The sequence below is a fragment of the Oryctolagus cuniculus genome, chromosome 17 (assembly GCF_051225735.1).
Source record: "Oryctolagus cuniculus isolate XC-2025 breed Fujian yellow rabbit chromosome 17, ASM5122573v1, whole genome shotgun sequence".
Classification (NCBI taxonomy): domain Eukaryota; kingdom Metazoa; phylum Chordata; class Mammalia; order Lagomorpha; family Leporidae; genus Oryctolagus; species Oryctolagus cuniculus.
In genome coordinates this window covers 52,479,736-52,501,563 of record NC_142883.1, presented here as the reverse complement: position 1 = coordinate 52,501,563, position 21,828 = coordinate 52,479,736, and the positions used below count along the sequence as shown (strand labels likewise).

Genomic DNA, 21,828 nt, shown 5'->3' with positions numbered 1-21,828 from the left:
TTGCATTGGGCATGGGCCTCAGTACGGACGGCAGTCACTGTAAATCCAGATTGGGCACTCAGAGTGTTTCCAGGAGGGCTCCTTCGCGGGCCTCCGAACTCACAATGCTTTTAAAGCAATATCCTTTCCATTCTTCCCTGCTTCCGTTTGTTCATTTTTGCCACCATTATGCTCGAAATTCCTTTTAAAAATATTTGTCTCATTTATTTATTTATTTTCATTTTGTTTGGAAGGTAGGGAGACAGAGATCTCCCGTCCACTGGTTCCCTCCCCAAATGCCTGCAATAGCCAGAGCTGGGCCAGGCCAAAGCCAGGAGCTGTAAACTCAATCCAGGCGTCCCACGTGGCTGGCAGGGACCCGAGTACTTGAGCCAGCATCTGCTGTGCCCCAGGGCGTGCATTAGCAGAAGAGCTGGGACCCCAACAGGGGATGTGGGTGTCCCAAGCAAAGATCCAAACATTTGCCCTATGTTCTCAACTTCTAAGAATTCTTGTTTTCTGATTGCTCCTTTTTTTTTTTTACAACAAGTTGGGTTTTTGGGGGGTGATTATTGTGGAAAAATACTCCTAAAATTTATCACCTATTTTTAAATAAACATTTTAAAGTCATAGTTCCCCAGACACACACACACACACACACACATCTTCCGTCCACTAGTTCCATTCCCTTCCTGGATGGCCACAATGACCAGCACTGAGCCAGGCCAAAGCCAGGAGCCACTCTTCTTCTGGGTCTCCCACATGGGTGGCAGTGGTCCAAGCACTTGGGCCATCTCCCATTGCTTTCCCAGGCGCATTAGCAAGGAGCAAGATTGGAAATGGAGCAGCAGGGACCCGAACCAGCACCCATACGGGATGCCCGCGCCCAGGCTGCGGCATTACCCGCTACCCTACAGGGCCACCCATCATCGAACTACTTTTAAGAATGCAGTTCAGTGGCATTAAATAGCATCACCATTTTGCGCAGCCATCACCGCTGTCTTTCATCATCCCCGGCCGATCTCGACCCATTCACCAGTCACGTGCGCATCTCCCCCTCCTGCAGCCCAGGGCGTCTCCGTTGGTTCTGTTTCCGTCTCCACCAACACGGTTACCTCACACGCGCACGACCATGCAATCCCCGCCCTTCTGTGTCAGGCGCCACGTTCACTTAGCTCAGCGCTTTCGGGGTTCAGCCGTGTATAGAAGGCGTCAGAATTTCCTTCCGTTTTACGGGCTGAATCATATTCCGTTGTATGTAGACGCCACGCCCAGGACACCAAGTTGCGTTTTTGCGAGCTCATATTATTGAGAACGTGGACGTGAGGCTTCTCTGTGCATTCGTGCTGGTGCCATCGCTGGGGGCCTTCCTGGCGGGTTGCCCCTCCTCAGCCCCTTTTCCGGGATGTCCTTCTGAGGTGGTTCCCCGGGATCTGTTCACACAGGGAGGGGAGACGGAGGCGGACGCGCCGGAGGCTGGTGAGGGCTCCCTCAAGATGTGCGCCCATAATCCTTTGCTTCCTCCATCCGGGTCTCTCCTCTCCCCAGCACCTCCTCAGCTCCGCAGAGCGCACCGGGCGGGCACTGGGCACGTTCTCCTGCAGAGACTGCACCGGCCGCCAGAGGGCGCCGCGACGCCGAGGCCGCGCAAGTACCCAGGTCACCGGGCGCGTCTCTGTCCGCGGCTCTGTGGCGGCCAGGGCCCGGCAGGGCCACTCGGTCCCCGGCTCTCCTCCTCTGGCCTGGGCGGGTGGACCTCACAGTGGTCCGGGTGCAGCGGGCCCCTGGCTGCTGCGCCCGCATCTCTGGCGTCTGCACCGAGCGCTCCGCTGACCTAGCGGGGAGGGTCAGCGCGTCCGTCGGTCACCAGGCGTCGGCCCAGCGCCCGGGCCCCCTTCCGGGGCCCGCTGCTCTTTGGGGGAGCCCTTCCCCACCTTCCGGGGCCCGCTGCTCTTTGGGGGAGCCCTTCCCCACCTTCCGGGGCGCCCCTCCTCTGAGGTGAGTGCTTAGCGCGGAGCCACGGTATTTCCTCGGACTCCTGGTGTTCATTTCTGTGAATGGCATTCCCTCCAGGTTTTTGGCTGAAACTTTTTTTTTTTTTAAGGTTCTCTCTTTGATCGTTTCCGTGGGATCTGGGGAAAAAAGGCGCGTGTGGCACCGGAGGCCAATGAAGTTTTACTTGACTGGATGTTAAACTTCTGCCGCGTTCTAATTTTCTGTGCCTCTGATCCTTTCTTCCTTCGTATTTTTCTTTTTGATTGCTTTAAAAATTGATTCCTAATGGGCTAGCACCGTCTATATTCACTGCCTGATTGTGAAACATGTTTCCTTGGAAATTAAAGTTCTGAGCGAAAAAGCATTATCAGAATGGGCTGTAATCAGGATTATAAATAGCAGCAATTACATATTTTTTGAAGTAGAAAAAATGTTCTAAATTGGGCTAGATTTATAAGACTATTTGGTACACGTGGTGGGTTGAAAGCTGGTGCGTTTATCTAGATGCTGAAAAACATTTTCCACCAGGGGGAGCTGTAGACTTTGTCTGAAGACTTTTTCCCAGAGATGTTTCTTTGTCTTTGCTGTGCCAATTGAACAACAAAAAATGATAATGGTAAGATTATCCTGTCGGCAGAGTCGGTGTGGGTGGCAAGACCAGGCAAGAGCAGGAAATCTGAAAGAGTTCTTTTCATGGAAAACGCAAGGTATAGGTTTGAGTTCAGGCACAGCAGGGTTCAGAGATGCCCCCCAGGTGAGGCTCTTTCCCCTCATAGCCCCAAAGTGGCTGCAACAGGGCTGCCTCCCAGCCTCCCAGACTTCAACCCACTTAGCTGATGGCTTCACTAGATCCTGTGACCAATTGGCCTGACTCTGGCCAGGTGTCCACCCTGTGTCCCTCTTGGTCACTGGGGAACATGGTAGGCTGGGAAGGCCTGCGTCACGTGAGGCTGAGGGTGCAAGGAGCCCTGCCCTGATGGCGTGGACAGAGTCGGGCTCTGTTCCTGCAAGCTGAGTGGCTGGGTGCTGGGAAGGCCTCAGAAATCGAGATGATGGAGACACAAGGCAGGTGCCGTGAGGCCGGTGGAGGTGGGGGCCTCGGAACAGAGAGCAGGTGGCTGGACCCCCGGATCAGCTCCCGGCAGCGGCAAACTCCACTGGGGCCGCTCTGGGAGCTGACGCCATCGGCATTTGGTCCCTTGGTGGGGGTTGGCTGAAGGAGGTGGAGGAGGCGGCCAGGGGAGGAAAGGAGACCACAGCAGTAAAGGCTCAGGAGGCGGGGGGTGGTGTTGGTGGGTGGATCATGGAGATGGGGCAGTCACCGGAGTGAGACACGCCAGAGCTCGCTGCTGGCAGAATGGTGGTGATTACCAGGGATAGGGGTGGATGGGAGGGAGGGACCCCACCTCCGGGAAGCCAGGCGGGGGGAGAAAGGGGGGTGACTGACTCTGGGGGATGCGGGATCTGGGAGGAGCCGCTGAGCAGTCAGATCTTGAGGACAGAGCGGGTGGAGGGGCGATTCTGTAATAAGCTAAGAAGGCAGTGGACGCTGAATGAAACAGGATGGATGAAGCACATCGACTTCTCCCCTCTCCCTCCCTGAGCCCCACTACAATCACAGTAAAGGGATTTTTTTAAAAAGACGTAAACCCACCAGGACAGGAAGAGCAGGGCCGGAAACGAGAACAGGTGGGAGAAGAGAGCAAGCGTTCTGGAAGGTGGGGAGAGGGTGGTTGAGCGGGGACTGAGGGAGCTCAAATCAGTGCCAGCAGTGGGAGGTGGGAGGTGGGAGGTGGGAGGTGGGCATCAAATCCGACAAGAGCCTGAAACCTCGGGACTGGAAATAGCAGGCGTTTGTGTAGTTATGTAGGAAATGGAATGCTCCGATGTTCAGTGGCTTCAAGCAAGAGTCATTTCCGATTTCAAGGTTCTGTGAATGGAGGCAGGTGCTGTGGGGCGGCGGGTCAAGCTGCGTCTTGGGAAGCCCACGTCCCGTAGTGGAGGGCTGGCTGCAGTCTTGGCTGCTTGGTGCTTCCGATCCAGCGAATCTACCAATGCACCTGGGAGGCTGTGGAGGCTGGCCTGAGTACTTGAGGTTCTTGTCACCCTCATGGGAGACCCGGATGGAGCTCCTGGCTCCTGGCTCTGACCTGATTCAGCCCTGGCTGCTGCATGTATTGGGGGGAATGAACTAGCAGATGGAGGATTCTCTCTCTCTCTCTTGCTCTCTCTCATTCTGCCTTTCAAATAAATTAATAAATCTTAAAAAAAATGATTCAGTGAATGTACTGGGTTCACCTGGATGGTTCTTGTGCTCCCTGTGCTGCCTGGGACGTGCAAGGTGACTCATGGGCGTGGCCAGCAGCTGGTGCTGCGGCTGTCTGGTCGCTCCGCTGAGACAGTCAGGTGAGGACCTCTGTACCTCTCAATGTCATATTGCCACATAGCTTGGGCTTCGCAGAGCAAGGTAGCACAGAGATTACCCAACAGTTAGCTAAGTCCAGTTGTTCGCCAGTACATTGGGTTGTCAATATGACAAGGCATGTTTACATAAGGTAGTTGAATCTTAGCAACAGGGTCAGTGTTGACACTGTATTACAGGGGGGCAGTAGCTGGAAGACACTGGCACATTACATTAGCAGGGTCCTGCCCAGTCATTAACACTGAGTACAGTCCGTCTAGGCTAATCTAGCCTGTGACCAAAATGCCTCCCGGGCGATGGGTGGCAGTTCCGAAGCAAACAGGTAGCATCCTGCTTGCATTAAAGAAGGCAAAGACAGATGAGCCATGTGGGCTGTACTGCGTGCCATCTGGCCCCGTGTTTGGGTTTCTCCTAACTGCTGAGCATTGGCTGATTGGCTGTAGTGTCATGCAGAAGGGAGGGCAGGAACTGGACTGTTCAAGGGATCCCAGTACGGAACATGTTCTCTATGGAAATGTAAGGAGTGTATTCAAGCAGGCCACTCCCGTGGTCACTGGAAGGCCCTCCCTCCAGCAGTGGAGGACGAGGGCGGTCTGCATCCTACTGTGCCGGCCATGGTGGCCTCCTGGATCCGTGAAGTGGGAAGGGGCCACGGCTGTGCAGAGGTGGGCTGGGTCTAGCCCTGCTCCTCTTGGCCGCTCGCAGGCACAACACGCCAACAAGCACTGTTCTGACTGCCAACAAGACAGAAGCGACCACAGAGAATGTCCCCGAGGGGAAGGCCCCACAGATGGCCGGTCCGTTGGATCGATGCCATTAGCCTGGGCAGGCTACACATGGGTCACAAAAGCAACAGACACACGCTCTGGACGAGGCGCTGCACAGCCAAGTGGTAGATACAAACCCCAGGGAGCTGACAGAAGCATCGAGACAGAAAGTGCTGCGTGGATTTTGATGGCCGCGTGCCCCTTCTTCAGAGCACGGCACACATTGTCACCGTCAGAGGAACGGTAGGACAGAAAGTGGACCAGACCATGGAGATGGGAGCAGACAAAGGCATGAGAGGCTGGCTCACCCTCAGCGTGTCTGGGGCCGGGGCGGAGGGGGGGTCCCGGGCAGACGGATCGCTCTGGGGAAGGGGAGAATGCTGGCACGATCACACAGTTCTTTCTCATGTCATCTCTTCTTCTTCTTCTTCTTCTTTTTTTTTTTTTTTTTTTTCCTCCTACCTAGTGTAGTGATCTCTGGACCAGAGGTGCAGCTGCGGGTACCAGAGGCAGGATGATCCAAGTAACCCTCCTTTTCAACCTGTGCTGCAGAGTTCCCGAGGGTCGCATGGGGTGGGTTGTGTGTCTATCCACCTGGCAAATGTGGGGTTAATCATGAATATGGGCAAAAGAACTTTCTAGTTCTGTGCCTCTGTAACCCCACCCTGCCTGAGTGGCGGTGAACTGACAGGAAAGAACTTTCTAGAATAGGATTGCCGATCGCTTTTTGGACTATCACCTGGCCAAACCTGACGTCCCTCCCAGAGGCAGGGAAGTTTGGATTTAAACGGAGAGCAGGGAGTTTAGGGGACAGCAGATACCTGTTCACGACATGCACAGCCAGGCACCGCGTAGAGATGCTTTGGCCAGCAGTGGGCGACGTCTGTGGCAGTGGTCAGGCGATGGAATTGGGGCTGCTGGCAGACATCACAGCCACTGTGTGGACACACAGGTTGTCTGCAGTGTGTGGTACACTGACACGCTGTGTGGGTTTGTCTGAGGAGCCTGGGTGTGTAGGAGACGACCCCGTATAGGTTTGTATCTGTGCACTCTGATGTTCCCACAGTGATGACATTGTCCAACAAGGCATTTCTGAGAATCTCTCCATGATCTTAAGCAACAAACGTATGGCTGTGTTTGACAAAAGACTTACACCCAGCATGTATAAAGAACTCTTACAGTTCAATATTACAAGTACAAACAACTCGAATAAACAACTGGCAAAACAATTGGAACAGAATCATCACAAAAGAAGATAGGAATGTCAAATAAGCACATGAAAAGGATGTTTAACGTCATCAGTCACCAGGGAAATGCAAAACCACACAGAGATGCCCTGTACCATCAGAATGGAAAAAAATGAAAAAGTCTGAGGTGCCATCATTGTGGCCCAGGGGGTTAAGTTGCTGCTTACAACCCTGGCACCCATATCAGGCACCGGTTTGAGTCTTAGCTGCTCCGCTTCTGATCCAGCTCCCTGCTAATGTGCCTGGGAAAGCAGCAGAACATGGCTAAGTGCTTGGGTCCCTGCCACCCACATGGGAGACCTAGATGGAGTTCCAGGCTCTTGGATTTGGCCTGGCCCAGTCCTGGCTGTTGCAGCCATTTGGGAAATGAATCAGCATATGGGAGATCGCTTTCTCTCTCTTATTTCTCCTTTTTCTGTCACTCTGTCTTTCAAATAAACAAACATAAATCTTGCAAAAAATTTTTAAAAACTCTGACAGAAGCAAGCATTGGAGATGATGTAGGGCAACTGGAGCCTGTATATATTGCTCATAGGAAAATAAAGTGGCTCAACCATTTTGGAAAATAGTTTGGCAATTTCTTTGAAAATTAAACATATACTCACCATAAATTTAGCTGTTTTATTCCTAAGGATTAACCAAGAAGAAAAGAAAATTTTTGTTCATACAAAGACTTAAAAGGATATGGGGCTGGCGCTGTGGTGTAGCAGGAAAAGCCAGCGCCTGCAGTGCCAGTATCCCACGTGGGCACTGGTTCGAGTCCCAGCTGCTTCATTCCAATCCAGCTCCCTGCTAATGTGCCTGGGAAAGCAGTAGAAGGCAGCCCAAGTCCTTGGGCCCCTGCACCCATGTGGGATACTCGGAAGAAGCTCCTGGCTCCTGGTTTTGGGTCAGCCCAGCTCCTTCTGCTGTGGCCATCTAGGGAGTGAACCAGCGATTGGAAGGCCTTTCTCTCTGTCTCTCCTTCTGTCTGCCTGTAACCCTACCTCTCAAATAAAGAAATAATTCTTTAAAAAATTAACAAATACTGGGCCGGCGCCGCGGCTCACTAGGCTAATCCTCTGCCTAGCGGTGCCGGCACACCGGGTTCTAGTCCTGGTCGGGGCGCCAGATTCTGTCCCGGTTGCCCCTCTTCCAGGCCAGCTCTCTGCTGTGGCCAGGGAGTGCAGTGGAGGATGGCCCTGCACCCCATGGGAGACCAGGAAAAGCACCTGGCTCCTGGCTCCTGCCATCAGATCAGTGCGGTGCGCTGGCCGCAGCGCGCCGGCCATGGCGGCCATTGGAGGGTGAACCAACGGCAAAGGAAGACCTTTCTCTCTGTTTCTCTCTCTCTCACTGTCCACTCTGCCTGTCAAAAAATAAAATAAAAAAATAAAAAAATAAAAAAAATTAACAAATACCAGAAGCAGCAGCTAAATGAGACTTCCCTCTGCACTGTGGGCCTAGGGAAGAGGGCAGGGGTGCGATGGAGCACTGCCATTTCTTCCAGAAACCTTTGGAACATTCGATGGCTTTAACTATGTGATCACATGACTTGGCTGACTACAGAATTAATGTTTTAAAAATATTTATTTATTTATTTGAAAGGCAGTTATTGATAGGCAGAGAGAGGGAGGTCTTTCCTCTGCTGGTTCACTCCCCAAATAGGCACAATGGCCAGAGCTGGGCTGATCTGAAGCCAGGAACCAGGAGCTTCTTCCAGGTCTCCCACACAGATACAGGGGCCCAAGGACTTGGGCCATCTTCTACTGTTTTCCCACACCAGAGCAGAGAGCTGGATCGGAAGTGGAGCAGCTGGGACTCAAACTGGTGTCCATATGGGATGCTGGCGCTGCAGGTGGCGGCTTTACCCACTACGCCACAGTGCCAGCCCCTATAGAATTAATTTTTAAAATAGACTCAGGGACGTTTGTTTGCCTTGGGCAGAATTCCAGAGGCCGTGACATGAAGGTAAGGGAGAGTAGGCTGCAGCGGAAGGCTGCTTCCAGGGCGAGGAACCAACAGGCAGCAGAGAGGCAGCCGTGACTGAATGGGCTTTACATCTACCTTGCGCAGGTTGTGGTGGGAACCACGGCCCCTGATGCAGGGCAATGGAAAGGTCAGGGGGATCTCAGAGAGACCTTGAAAGAATGACAGCCTTGGCGCAGAGGAGGGACTTCCTCCCCTTCCAAATCCTGGCACCGTCAGCCCAGGGAGGCCACTAATGCCCATGGGGTCTCAGGACCAAGAGCGGTCTACTGGTGCCAGGGCCCAAGACTTTGCCTTCACACTGCAAGAGTCCCCTGGGGACAGCTCTGTGTCACAGGCCAGGGTGGTTCAATTTTATAATGATGGCACCGTGGTTTGGCAAAAACTCAGTGAGTGCAAACCGAACCGGCCCCTAAAAGTGGAAGGGACCACGGAACTGAAGAAAGGGACAAATCCAAGGTTGCATAAGGTGTAATTACCTGAGGGACATGGAGACAGAAGCGGGGTCTCAAGCCGGGTCAGGCAGGAGGTTGGCACCGTGGTTAAGATGCCTCTACAGGGACACCCATGTTTTGGATTCCAGTGTCTGGGTCCCATTACTGACTGCTTCTGATCCCAGCTCCTTGTTAATGCCAACCTTGGGAGAATAGGTGATGGCTCAAGTAATTGGGTGCCTGCCACCCATGTGGAAAGCAGGCTCCTGGCTTTGGCCCCAGCCAAAGGCCATTGCAGACATCTGGGGAATGAACCACTGGATAGAAGTTGGATCTCTGCCTCTTTCTCGTGTTCAAATTAAAAAATATGAAAATAGGCCGGTGCCGTGGCTCAATAGGCTAATCCTCCACCTGCGGTGCCGGCACTCCGGGTTCTAGTCCCTGTCAGGGCGCTGGATTCTGTCCCAGTTACCCCTCTTTCAGTCCATCTCTCTGCTGTGGCCCGGGAGTGCAGTGGAGGATGGCCCAGGTCCTTGGGCCCTGCACCTGCATGGAAGCCCAGGAGAAGCACCTGGCTCCTGGCTTCAGATCAGTGCGGTGCGCCGGCCGCAGCGGCCATTGAGGGGTGAACCAATGGAAAAAGGAAGACCTTTCTCTCTGTCTCTTTCTCTCTATCTTTCTGTCTCACTGTCCACTTTGCCTGTCAAAAAAAAAAAAAAGGAAAAAATATGAAAATAAGCAAATAAAAATTTAATAATGCCAAAAGGAGACAATGGACCTCCCACCATCAGGTGGGGGAAAAATGATTTCATAGACAAAAGGGGCCTGTGGTTAATCAGGTTGCACCTGCATCTTTTCAGGAACCATTAATACCTCACGCTTCAGATGGAGAACTGGGATGCTTAACCAACTATGCCACAGTGCCGGCCCCCAGAGAGTCTTTTTAAATAATTTTGTAGGGGCCAGCATTGTGGCCTAGCAGATAAAGCCACTGCCTATGATGTTGGCATCCGATATGGGCAGCTGTTTGTGTCCTGGCTGCTCCATTTTGATCCAGCGCCCTGCTAATGTGCCTGGGGAAAGCAGCAGGAGATGGTCCAAGTGCTTGGGTTCCTGCTACCCATGTGGGAGACCCGGATGAAGCTCCTGGCTCCTGGCTTTGGCCTGGCTCAGCTGTGGCCTTTGTGGCTATCTGGGGGTGAACCAGCAGTTGAAGATCTCTCTCTCTCTCTCTCTCTCTCTCTCTCTGTGTGTGTGTGTGTGTGTGTGTGTCTCCTTCTCTCTCTGTAGCTCTGACTTTCAAATAAATAAATAAATGTTTTAGAGCCGATGCCGCGGCTCACTAGGCTAATCCTCCGCCTAGCGGCGCCGGCACACCGGGTTCTAGTCCCGGTCAGGGCGCCGGATTCTGTCCCGGTTGCCCCTCTTCCAGGCCAGCCCTCTGCTGTGGCCAGGGAGTGCAGTGGAGGATGGCCCAGGTGCTTGGGCCCTGCACCCCATGGGAGACCAGGAAAAGCACCTGGCTCCTGGCTCCTGCCATCGGATCAGCGCGGTGCGCCGGCCGCAGCGCGCCGGCCGCGGCGGCCATTGGAGGGTGAACCAACGGCAAAAGGAAGACCTTTCTCTCTGTCTCTCTCTCTCACTGTCCACTCTGCCTGTCAAAAAATAAAAAAAAAATAAAAAATAAATGTTTTAAAAGTATTTTTAAATTTTAAAAATATATTTATTTGTAGCTTTATAAAGCAGAGTGAGAGAGACAGAGAGAGCGAATGAGCCTCCATAGGTTGGTCACTCCCCCAATACTTGCAACAACCAGGGTTGGGCAGGCCAAAGCCAGGAGCCAGGAATTTCCCATAGGGTGGCAGGAACCCAAGCATTTGGGCCATCATTTGCTGCCTTCCAGGCACATTAACAGGGAGCTAGATCAGAAGTGGAGGTGGGACTCAATCTCAGGCACTTTGATATGAGATGTGTGTGTCCCAAAAAAGTGGCTTAGCCCCCTGTGCCACCTGCCCCACCAGCAGGGAATCTTACGGATTTTGGTTACCCTGTCAGGTTATCCTTAGGACCGGCAGGGTTACCTAAAGGGCAATATGGAGGTCACATCCAAAGAAGCCACGCCCAGGTCAGGCTGAATCCCTGCAGACCAAGTCAGTGTGTGCATGTGGGGGGAGGGTGAAGTCATGTGCAGTGGGCTCTGCTCTCTGAGGGTAGGAAGGACTTTTAGAAATATTTCCATCAGGGGCTGGCGCCGTGGCTCACTTGGTTAATCCTCCGCCTGCAGCACCAGCATCCCATACGGGCGCTGGGTTCTAGTCCCGGTTGCTCCTCTTCCAGTCCAGCTCTCTGCTGTGGCCCAGGAAGGCAGTGGAGGACGGCCCAAGTGCTTGGACCCTGCACCTGCATGGGAAACAAGGAGGAAGCACCTGGCTCCTGGCTTCGGATCAGCGTGGTGCACTGGCCGTAGCAGCCATTAGGGGAGTGAACCAACAGAAGGATGACCTTTCTCTCTGTCTCTCTCTCACTGTCTATAACTCTCTCTTTGTCTCTCTCTCTCTCTCTCTCTCTCACTGTCTAACTCCTCCTGGCCAAAAAAAAAAAAAAAAAAATCAAGTCTTGGGATTTTTAAAAAATGAGTAGCACATGCATAGGATGCACAACTACCTAAGAAGACTTCACCGACGAGCCTGTCTCCACCCTTCCGTGCTTCACTTCCCCTCCCTTCCTCCCTCTAGTAGAGGAACAATTTTACAAATATACATTCTTCCCTAAGAGGCAGCATAGGCTGTATGTATGTATACTGCTTTTTAGATTTTATTTATTTATTTGAAAGTCAGTTATAGAGAGGGATAAGCAGAGGCAGAGAGAGAAAGAAGTATTTTTTAAAGAGTTATTTCTATTTATTTGAAAGACAGAGTTATATCACTGTCTAACTCTGCCCCCCCCAAAAAAAAAAGAAAAGAAAAAAAAAAAGAGTTATAGAGAGAGGTAGAGACAGAGAGAGAGGTCTTCCATCTGCTGATCCATTCCCCAGATGGCCATAATGGCTGGAGCTGTGCCGATCCAAAGCTAGGAGCCAAGAGCCAGGAGCTTCTTCTGGGTCTCCCACGTGGGTGCAGGGGCCCAAGGACTTGGGCCATTTTTTACTGCTTTCCCAGGCTATAGCAGAGAGCTGGATCAGAAGTGGAGCAGCCAGGACTCAAACCGGCGCCCATTTGGGATGCTGGCACTTCAGGCAAGGGCTTTAACCCACTGCACCACAGCACAGACCCCAAGAGAGGTCTTCCATCTGTTGGTTCACTCCTCAAATGGCTGCAATGGCTGGAGCTGGGCCAGTCCAAAGCCATGAGCTTCCTCCAGGTCTCCCACGTGGGTGCATAGGCCCAAGCACTTGGGCCATCTTCTATTGCTTTCCCAGGCCATTAGCAGAGAGCCGGATTGGAAGTGGGGTAGCTGGGACTCAAACCTGCACAACTTTATCCACTATGCCACAGTGCCGGCTCCTGTATGTGTATTTAAGACAGAGAGACAGACAAGGAGAAAACTCCTGTCCACTGGCCCATGCCCAGAATATCGCCATGGCTGGGGCTGGCTTCCATGTGGGTGGCCGGAATCCAATTCCTTGAACCATCACCTGCTGTCTCCCAGAGTCTGTGCTGGAGCTGGGTATTGAACCCAGATACTCAGATACAGCATGCCCTTCATACTGTACATATTCATACGTGGTACTCTTCCGCCAGCCTCCCCCAGAGGTAGCGCATTGAAAACTAGAGCACAATGTACTTATGATTTTTCCCCACACACAAGTCTGTCATTGTTACTGTTAACGTAGCTTCTGGATTATTCCCTTGCAATATCTGTGTCACCATTAGAGGGCGCAGGTCCTCCTGTGCGTTTCAGACTAGGAGGAGAGGGGGATTCCTGGAGACGCCCCCGCCCAGGGGTTCTCTGCGCCTTCTTGACTTCACTCTCCCCACGAGCCCACTTTTCACAGCCCTAGCCTCTGGCCTTGACCGTGGCCTGAGTGTCACAGTTTCTGGCCTCGCAGACCGCTGGGCCAGGCTGGGGACGTGGCCGCTGAGGCTCCTGACGCCCCCTCCCCACAGGAGCTCCCCGCACCCCTGGCTCAGCGACCACCCCACGGCCCCGGGCGGGCCGGTGACTGGGGAGGGGGCCGCCCCTGGGGCCCTCTCTGCCCCAGCTCGGGGCTGGGTTCTGCAGCCGCAGGAGCCTCGTGCCCCAGCCCTGCTCCCGCCGGCTCTGCCCACGGCGGAGGCCGGGCCTTGGACGTCAGACAGCCGCGGGCGGCCATCGACCACCTGTCAGCCGCCGCCGAAGCCACAATTACGGGGCTTCCTCCACTTGACCTGTCATTGAATTTCCTCGGGAACTCGGCGACAAGATTGATTGAGCCTAATTGAGTCGAAGATGGAGTCTCCACGCCGCTCGCGCAGGCCCCTGGCAGACAGCATTCCGCTAAGCGGCTGCCTGCTCCGGAGCCGGGCGCCGAGGGAACCCCTCCATTTAAATTTATGGTTTTTTTTTCTTTTTCCCACATGATTGTTCAAATGCAGTTCTGAGAAGAAGAAAAAAAAAAGTCCAGCCCCACGCAAAAGTAGGTTTGGAAATGAGCAAGACGTCAGCTCCTGGGTGGTCAGGAAGTTGCTGCTCCTTGCTCTTAAAATTTTCTTGGCACAAGAAACGGAGAGACAAAGAACCCGATTTTAAAATGGGCAAAGCATCTAGACAGACATTTTTCTAAAGAAGGCATAACAATGGCCAGTAAGCACGTGAGAAGAATGCCATCAAAGAAATGCAAACTGAAACCTCAAGATACCAGTTCCTATCCACTAGGATGGCTAAAATGAAAAAAGACTGATTAAACACACACACACACACAAATGCTGTGGTACAGCCGGCTCACTGGCATACCGCACCATCCCATGTCGGAACACTGGTTTGAGTCCTGGCTTCTCCACTTCCAACCCAGCTTCCTGCTAATACAGCCTGGGAGGCAGCAGGTGGTGGCCCAGGTGCTTGGGTCCCTACCACCATGTGGATCTCTCAACATCCCTCCCTTAGCTTGAAGCTTTTGTGCCCTGCTCTGATGACTGCAAATCAACCTGCAACTAAAGACTGAATCCCTCAATTTAGGGAGTGCTGCCTGGGTCCCAGGTCACAAGACACGTTAGTCTCCTCTACAGATAACTTCTTTTTAAACTTTTCATTTATTACTTTCCTTTGATTTGAACGCAGAGGGACTAAAAGGTAGTCCATCTGCTGGTTCAATCCTCAGATTCCTGCAGTATGCAGGAGCTAGGCCAGGCCAAGGCCAGGGACCCAGAACTCGATGCAGGGATCCAGGTATTTGGGCTGTCACCCGCTGCCTCCCACGGTGCACGTTAGCAGGAAGCTGGAGCGGAAGCAGAACCAGCACTCAGATCAGGCACCTGGTAGGGGTGAGGGCATCCCACACAGCACCTGTGCCCACCCCGGTAGATAGCATCTTGCTCTCAGGCCCTGTCTGGGGAGCTTCTTCAGAGACACCACAGCCAGACAGCCTCCTGCACATAGCCCCCAGGCTGCCTGGAGCCCAGCTTTGCCATCACCAAACTTGCCAAGAGACTGTCGTGCTGCCCCGTCACTGACCAGTCAGAGGAAGACCCTGAGCTCTGAGCACCGACCTGGACCCGCGCGGGAGGTGCATCTGCATGTCTCGATGCCTGCTGCCACCTAGAAGATTCCTTCCCCTTGATCCTCAGGGAGTCCGGGGATGGAGGGAGAGTTGCCCATGTTCCCTGCTCTGCCAGGGGTGGGAAATGGCCGATCGCAGGCTGAGTACAGCTGGGTACAGAAATCATTTGGGGCTGGTGCTGTGGCGCACTAGGTTAATCCGCCTATGGTGCTGGCACCCCATGTGGACACCAGTTCTGGTCCCGGTTGCTCCTCTTCCAGTCCAGCTCTCTACTGTAGCCTGGGAGGGCAGTGGAGGATGGCCCAAGTGCTTGGGCCTCGCACCCACATGGGAAACCAGGAGGAAGCACCTGGCTCCTGGCTTCGGATTGGTGTAGCTCTGGCCGTTGCAGCCATTTGGGGGGTGAACCAATGGAGGGAAAACCTTTCTCTCTGTCTCTCTCTCACACTGTCTGTAACTCTACCTGTCAAATAAATAAATAAAATCTTAAAAAAGAAAGAAAGAAATCGTTTGTTCTGGCCCTGCCAAGGCAACCATGGGAGGGACTTAAAATGCAGTAAATCTCCAGCAGGCTCATTTTGAAGTTGATAATTTTGAATGGCCTGCGAGTGATGTTGGAATATCCCAATGGCCCTTGGCCAGAAGATTCCCCAGCTCTGCCTCAGTGCTTTGCAGAATTAAATTCCTACTTTGTTCCAGCACCCTGGTGTCGGCGTGTGGCTTTTCTCACTTCCCGTGAGGGGACCTCAGCTTTGGGGTTCCACACAAAAAGGGTGGGAGCTGCATAGCAACATGGAAGCCAGAAAAATGAACTTCTGAACTTTTTAAGGTTTTCCCACTGTATTCACATGGTGCACCTGTCACTGATGCTTCTTCCACGTGATAGAAAAACAGAAATGAAAGACAGTGCCGGGGCCAGCATTGTGGTGCAGTGAGTAAGCTGCCACCGGCAAATGCCAGCATCCCACACAGGAGCACTAGTTCTGTTAGGTAGGAAGTCAGATGTGAGCTTATGTGTGTGTGACAAAGGCCTAAGGAGACATCTACGTCCAGCACATGCATCTCAAAGTCATCCCGATAACCTGCCAGGGGCAGCCCATATCTGCACTTCAGACATCCTGCCCATCCTTCCTCTAACCAGGTCGACGCCAGCCAGACTTCCTCCTGTCTGATAACTTCAGGGGTAAAACTCAGAAAGGAATTTTTAGTATTTACATCCAAAAAGTCCTTTGTTCTAGGAGGAGAAGATGTGGGAAGACAAGACCCATCCCCTTAAAAACCCCCGGCCTCAACAGGACTGCGCGCTCAGCCCTCTGCCTCTCTGCTGAGCTGCCCGCCTGGCCTCTCTACAGGTGTAATCTCTCCACTCAACCAGGTAGCCCCGCTCTCCCCCAGTCTGAGCAACTGGGCACTCTCTCTCAGGTCCTGTCTGGAGAGGCACCCATCCATTCTTACGGATGTCCCTGACCTAATAAACCTTGCTATTTGCTTTCCACCACTCTCTGTCTCACACCTGAATTCTTTCTTGCATGAAGACAAGGACCCTGCAGTTCTCCAGTAACAGTTCAAGTCCCGGCTGCTCTGCTTCTGATCCGGCTCCCTGCTAATGCACCTTGGGCAGGCAGCAGATGATGGCTCAAGTTACTCAGACCCCTGCCACCCACATGGGAGACCCAGATGGAGTTCTTGGCTCCTGCTTTCTGCCTGGTCCAGACCATCTGGGAGTGTTTGTTTCTCTCTGTCATTTTGCCTTTCAAATAAATAAAGTAAATCTTTAAAAAAAAAAAAAGCAATTCAACATCAGTTCAAGTGCTATGTTCTCCCTGGAACACATGATAAACACCTTATTTTGAACATTTAAGAACAAGAAAGTAGGTGTAATGACCAAAAAAGAATCTTCTCACAGTAGCAAGAAAATCTTTAAAATGTGGAAAAAAAAAATGTACAGGACTTTTCCCGTATAAAATTACAGGGCTTCACTAAAGAATAAAAAAGAAATGGCTAAGTGGAGAGAAATAAGAGGTGCTATGTGCTATCCTTAGGATAAACATTCCCCACTGATTTGTAACCTCTTGTTTCCTTGGTGCATTTATTAGCTCTAGTGATCAAGGGGTGCTTTTCACTTCATTTGTAAAACATGAGAGTTTGATTTCTTCTCCTTCCTTTTGTATCTCTTTGTTTTCTCAAATAGCTTTGTCAGAATTTTTGGAGCCAAGTTAAGCAGTGGTGTTGGTACCTCCTTGCCTTGTTCCTGTGTTAAAGAGGAATAATTCATGTTTCCCCATTAAGTGGGGTTTCAATAGAGCCTTTTTGTCATCTTAAAGAGGCACCCTTTTCTTCCCTTTAGGGAGAGTTTTAATGAAGAATTCTCTTTTGGCATTTTACAAAATACTTACATGAATCCACCATTTTTTTCAATAGTATTATTGACTATGCCTGACATTTGAGCTTTAGTGGGAAACAATTCCATAAGTTATTAAAGTATACGATACATTTCTTTTGGAGTTATGTTATATTCTGATGGCTGAAATTTTATCTGTAATTTTTGCTTAGCTATTCATTCATGAAATTACTGAATTTTTTTATATTCTTAATAGATGTGATGATCAAAACCTGTTTTATCAAAGGAAATGAAATTATTTACAAAATAGTAATACCACTCATGATGAAATTTTGTTGAAGTCCAACCTTAATAGGAAAAAAAGAAACACTAATTCAGTCCATAATGATATCAAAATTATGATCAGTCTTTTAAGTGCTTCCTTTATTATGAATATTTCCATAACTTTTTGTCTTTTTTTCTTATAAGATTTATTTATGTGAAAGAATGAGAGAAAGATTTTAACTTCTTCCTTATACATTCCAAATTTTCTACATCTATAGAAGAAAGTATTACTTTCATGATTAAAAAATTATATAAAATCCAGTGGGTGGGCCTTGTGGCGCAGCAGGTTGAGCTGTCCGCGTGCCAGGGATGGAGTCCCCTTGCATTTTCCAGGTCAGGGCCAGACCTGGCGACTGCCTGGGCCTCTCACAACCTGTGGGTCGCGCGTCTGCGCCCCTGAGTGTTGCACACAGGATCAGGGTTTGTAAAACTTCCCAGTGTCCTCCCCCCTGCACACCTGCGCACGCAACAGGGACAGAGACACACACGCCTGAGGGCTGGTGTGCGGCAGGGCCGAGCATCCCACTGGGGACGGCCAGGCCACGAGCATGCACCGAGGCCGGGAGCCCAGGAGGCAGGGCTCGCGTGCCGCACTGGTCTGTGCCGTCCTGGGAAACTCAAGCAGAGGTGCTGCTTGCGAACCTGGGACTGCAAGAGGCGGGCACACGGCGTCCTTGGAATGGACCGCCAGGTCTGTCTCTGGGTATCGAAGCCGGCGAACCCACACCCATGTGTTCAATTCTAACCTAACTCACAATGCAGCCTCCTAGGGAGCCACCTCCACCACAGCCCCCTGCACACGGATGCCCTGTCCCACCCTGCGTGCTCTGACGCCTTGCCGGGCCCTGCTGCTCACCTCCGGCATGGAGCCAGCACGCAGTGGGTTGGGCTGCTGCCTGTGACACCAGCATCCCATAGGCGCACGAGTTCAGGGACCCCCGGCTACTCCATCTCTGACCCAGCTCTCTGCTAATGCACCTGGCCAAGCAGCAGCAGATGACCCATGTGCTTGGGCCCCTGCACCCTTGTGGGAGACCTGGAAGAAACTCCTGGCTCCTGGCTTCGGCCTGGCCCAGCCCAGGCCACTGCGGCCATTTAGAGAGTGAACCAATGGGTGGAAGATCTCTCTCTCTCTAACTCTGCCTTTCAAATAAATAAATAGATATTAATTTAATAACAAAAACAAAACACTGAAGCAGGCTGGCACCTGTGCAGCCCTCGCGTCACCCTGCTCCCACCCAGCCCCTCGCTGGCCCGGACTGCCCTGTGCTAATGTTCTGATTCGACCTTCGGTGAGCTTTTTGCACTTGACCTTATGTTGTTGAAATGCATCGGCATTGATATTCATCCGTTTGCACAGCTGGGTGGTTTTTTTAAAAATAGGAAACTACCATCATGGAGGGACACTGGCTTGCGTGCAGATTTTTGCTAGGATATTCCTGTCCCTGTCTCCTGCTGCACACGTAGGCAAGTTTTTCTAGAACACATCCCTAGGGATGGATTTACGGTGTCATAAGGTGTCCACATCAGCATATTTATGAGACGATGCCAAAATGTGTCCCCAGATGGTTTGCTTTTCCTCTCCTGGTTCTCTCACTAGCAAAGAATGAGGAGCCCTTCCATTGCTCCATACCCTCTCTGACGCCTGACAGATTCAGACTTTAAAGCCTTGCCTATCCAGGGTGGGTGTTGGGTGCGTGGTTATGACATCACTTGGGACACCCACATTCCGTATTAGGGTGCCTAGGTCCCAGTACTGGCTCTGATTTTGATTCCAGCTTCCTGCTAATGTGCACCCCGGGAGGCAGCAGGGATGGCTCAAGTACCTGGGTCCCTGCCACCCACCTGGGAGACCCAGACTGAGTGCCCAGCTCCTGGCTTCAGCCTGGCCCAGCCCCAGCCATTGCAGGCATTTGGGGAGTTGAACTAGTGTGGATGAAGCGCTCTGTCTCTCTCTGCCTTTCTAATTCATCAGTTAATTAATTTAAATGTTGCCTCTCTGGAGTGGGTGTTTAGCCATGGCTAAGACGCCTGTGTTGGAACAGCAGGGTTAGGTTCCTGCCAGTGTAGACGCTGGGATGCAGCAGTGACGGCTCACTGTGTGCCACCTGCGTGGAAGACAGGGCGTGAGTTCCTGGTCCCTGGCCCTGGCTGTTGCCTGGGCCAGCAGAGGGGAGCTCTCAGGGGCCCTGCCTTTCTCCCTAGTGAGGCAGAGCAGCTCGTCCAGTGTTTCCTGGCTGTTTGAGTTTACTCTGCTGTGAGATGCATGTTGGTGCATCTCCCTCTAAAAAAGTCTTTAGTTAAACCAACACTTTTTAATTAATTATGCTAAAATTGACCTATTTTCTATAACTATTTTAAATTGAATGGCAGGGAAAGACAAAGAGACAGACTGACAAAGGTTTTCCAAAGGTGCCTGTACCTTTAAAAAAAAAAAAGCTATTTGCTGTGGGTTTTTATAGATAACATGTGTCAGGTTAAAGAAATGTTCTTCTTTTTAAAGTTTTTGTATGATTTTACTGCAGCTGAGATGATCATTTTAAGATTTTTTTTTTTTTTTCAAAATTTGTTTGAAAGCTAGAGTTACACAGAGAGAGGGAGAAACAGAGATTTTCCATCCACTGGTTCACTTCCCTAATGGCCACAACGGCCAGGGCAGAGCCAGGCCGAAGCCAGGAGCTTCTTCTGGGTCTCCCACATGGGAGCAAGGGCCCAAGGACTTGAGTCATCCTTTGCTACTTTCCCAGGCGCATTAGTAGGGAGCTGGATTGGAAGTGGAGCAGCCGGGACTCGAACCGGCGCCTGTATGGGATGCCGGCATCTCAGGCGGCAGCCCTCCACATTTAAGATTTTTAAAAACACATTTTATCTAATGTTTTTCGGTTATTTCATTAGGGAGCTCCGTCAGGTTGTGCAGGCCCACTGTCTGCTAGAGACAGTTCCTTTTCCCTTACTTTCTCGCCAGCCCCGCCGGATATGGCTGTGTCTATTGGAACAGCGAGATCCAGATGGATGTTAGCAGGCAAATCCTCCGCGTGACGCAGTCAACCACACTTTCCGAATCAGAACTTTCTAGCATGTCTTTATTATCACTGAAATGTCCCCTTTGAAATAGTTGTTCTCCTGGGTCTACTCTTTTTCTGTCATTTCTCTCGTTTGCACATCTACTCTCTTTTGCAAAGTTGGAGATTTCCTAAGTTTTTCTTGTAATTAATATAAGGAGGATACTTCAAAAATCTTGGAAAAATGGGATTAAAAGGTGTGGGGCGAGCCGGCGCCGTGGCTCAATAGGCTAATCCTCCACCTTGCGGCGCCGGCACACCGGGTTCTAGTCCCGGTTGGGGCGCCGGATTCTGTCCCGGTTGCCCCTCTTCCAGGCCAGCTCTCTGCTATGGCCAGGGAGTGCAGTGGAGGATGGCCCAGGTGCTTGGGCCCTGCACCCCATGGGAGACCAGGAAAAGCACCTGGATCCTGGCTCCTGCCATCGGATCAGCGCGGTGCGCCGGCTGCAGCGGCGGCCATTGGAGGGTGAACCAACGGCAAAAGGAAGACCTTTCTCTCTCTGTCTCTCTCTCTCACTGTCCACTCTGCCTGTCCAAAAAAAAAAAAAAAGTGTGGGGAAAAAAAACAACAACCTTGAAACCATGCAGTCATGTGTAGTGTGCATTTGCCATTGACACTTTGAGGGAGCTCTCATGTTTCCCAGTAGAGTCCACTGAGCTTTTGGGGTCATTTCTAAATTCTCACTCTGACAGCTTCTTTTCCATACCTTCTTTCTCTTCTCAGAATGCTGGTTGGAATTCACATTTTTTTCCTTTGTCCTGAATTCTCTCTGGTTTGGAGCTGCAGCTCAGGCCGATTCCCACACGTCAGGTGCACTGTTTTCATTATCTGCACAGTCCTTCCTGGGTGGTCTCAGCAGTTATTTGGGGTCCCGTCCTCTTTTTTTTTTTTTTTTTTTTTTTTGACAGGCAGAGTGGACAGTGAGAGAGAGAGACAGAGAGAAAGGTCTTCCTTTGCCGTTGGTTCACCCTCCAATGGCCACCGCGGCCGGCGCGCTGCAGCCAGCGCACCACGCTGATCCGATGGCAGGAGCCAGGTACTTATCCTGGTCTCCCATGGGGTGCAGGGCCCAAGCACTTGGGCCATCCTCCACTGCACTCCCGGGCCACAGCAGAGAGCTGGAAGAGGGGCAACCGGGACAGAATCCGGCGCCCCGACCGGGACTAGAACCCGGTGTGCCGGCGCCGCTAGGCGGAGGATTAGCCTAGTGAGCCGCGGCGCCGGCCCTGGGGTCCCGTCCTCTTTAGAGCAGACTGCTAGTTGGCCACGGCAGCCCAAGCTGCCCCCCCCCACCCAGCCTCGTTCTTGCGTGATAATAGTCACAGCTGCGTGCGTGCCTGCGTGCGTGGCAGGCCAGCTGGGCCTTGCTCCTGAGTCTCCTGCAGTCAGATGTGGCCATGTGACTGATGTGTGCCATTTCCAGGTCGTTGGACTCTGGTCCCCTCCTCGCCAGCAGGGAGTCCTCCACAGTGATCCTGCTTCATTCGCACAGCTAACGGCAGTGCAGCAGGATGGAGCCAGAGGCCCTGAGGGGCCGTGTGGAGCAGGACCAGCCGCTGCTCAGGACCAAACCTAGGGAAACAGACTTCGTCC

General features: G+C 52.0%; 1 long non-coding RNA gene across 2 annotated transcripts in view; it reads left to right on the top strand.

Annotated features, from left to right (window-relative positions):
• Positions 1 to 1,597: 1,597 nt before the first annotated feature.
• Positions 1,598 to 21,828, top strand: part of LOC138846203 (uncharacterized) — a 22,435-nt gene continuing 2,204 nt past the window's right edge. The window contains exons 1-2 of one of the 2 annotated variants that reach the window (XR_016223778.1): positions 1,598 to 1,977; positions 2,084 to 2,338. This is a non-coding gene — a long non-coding RNA (uncharacterized LOC138846203). Of the gene's footprint in view, positions 1,978 to 2,083; positions 2,339 to 21,828 lie in introns of those variants that run through there. The other variant, XR_011383655.2, reaches the window with a different exon arrangement.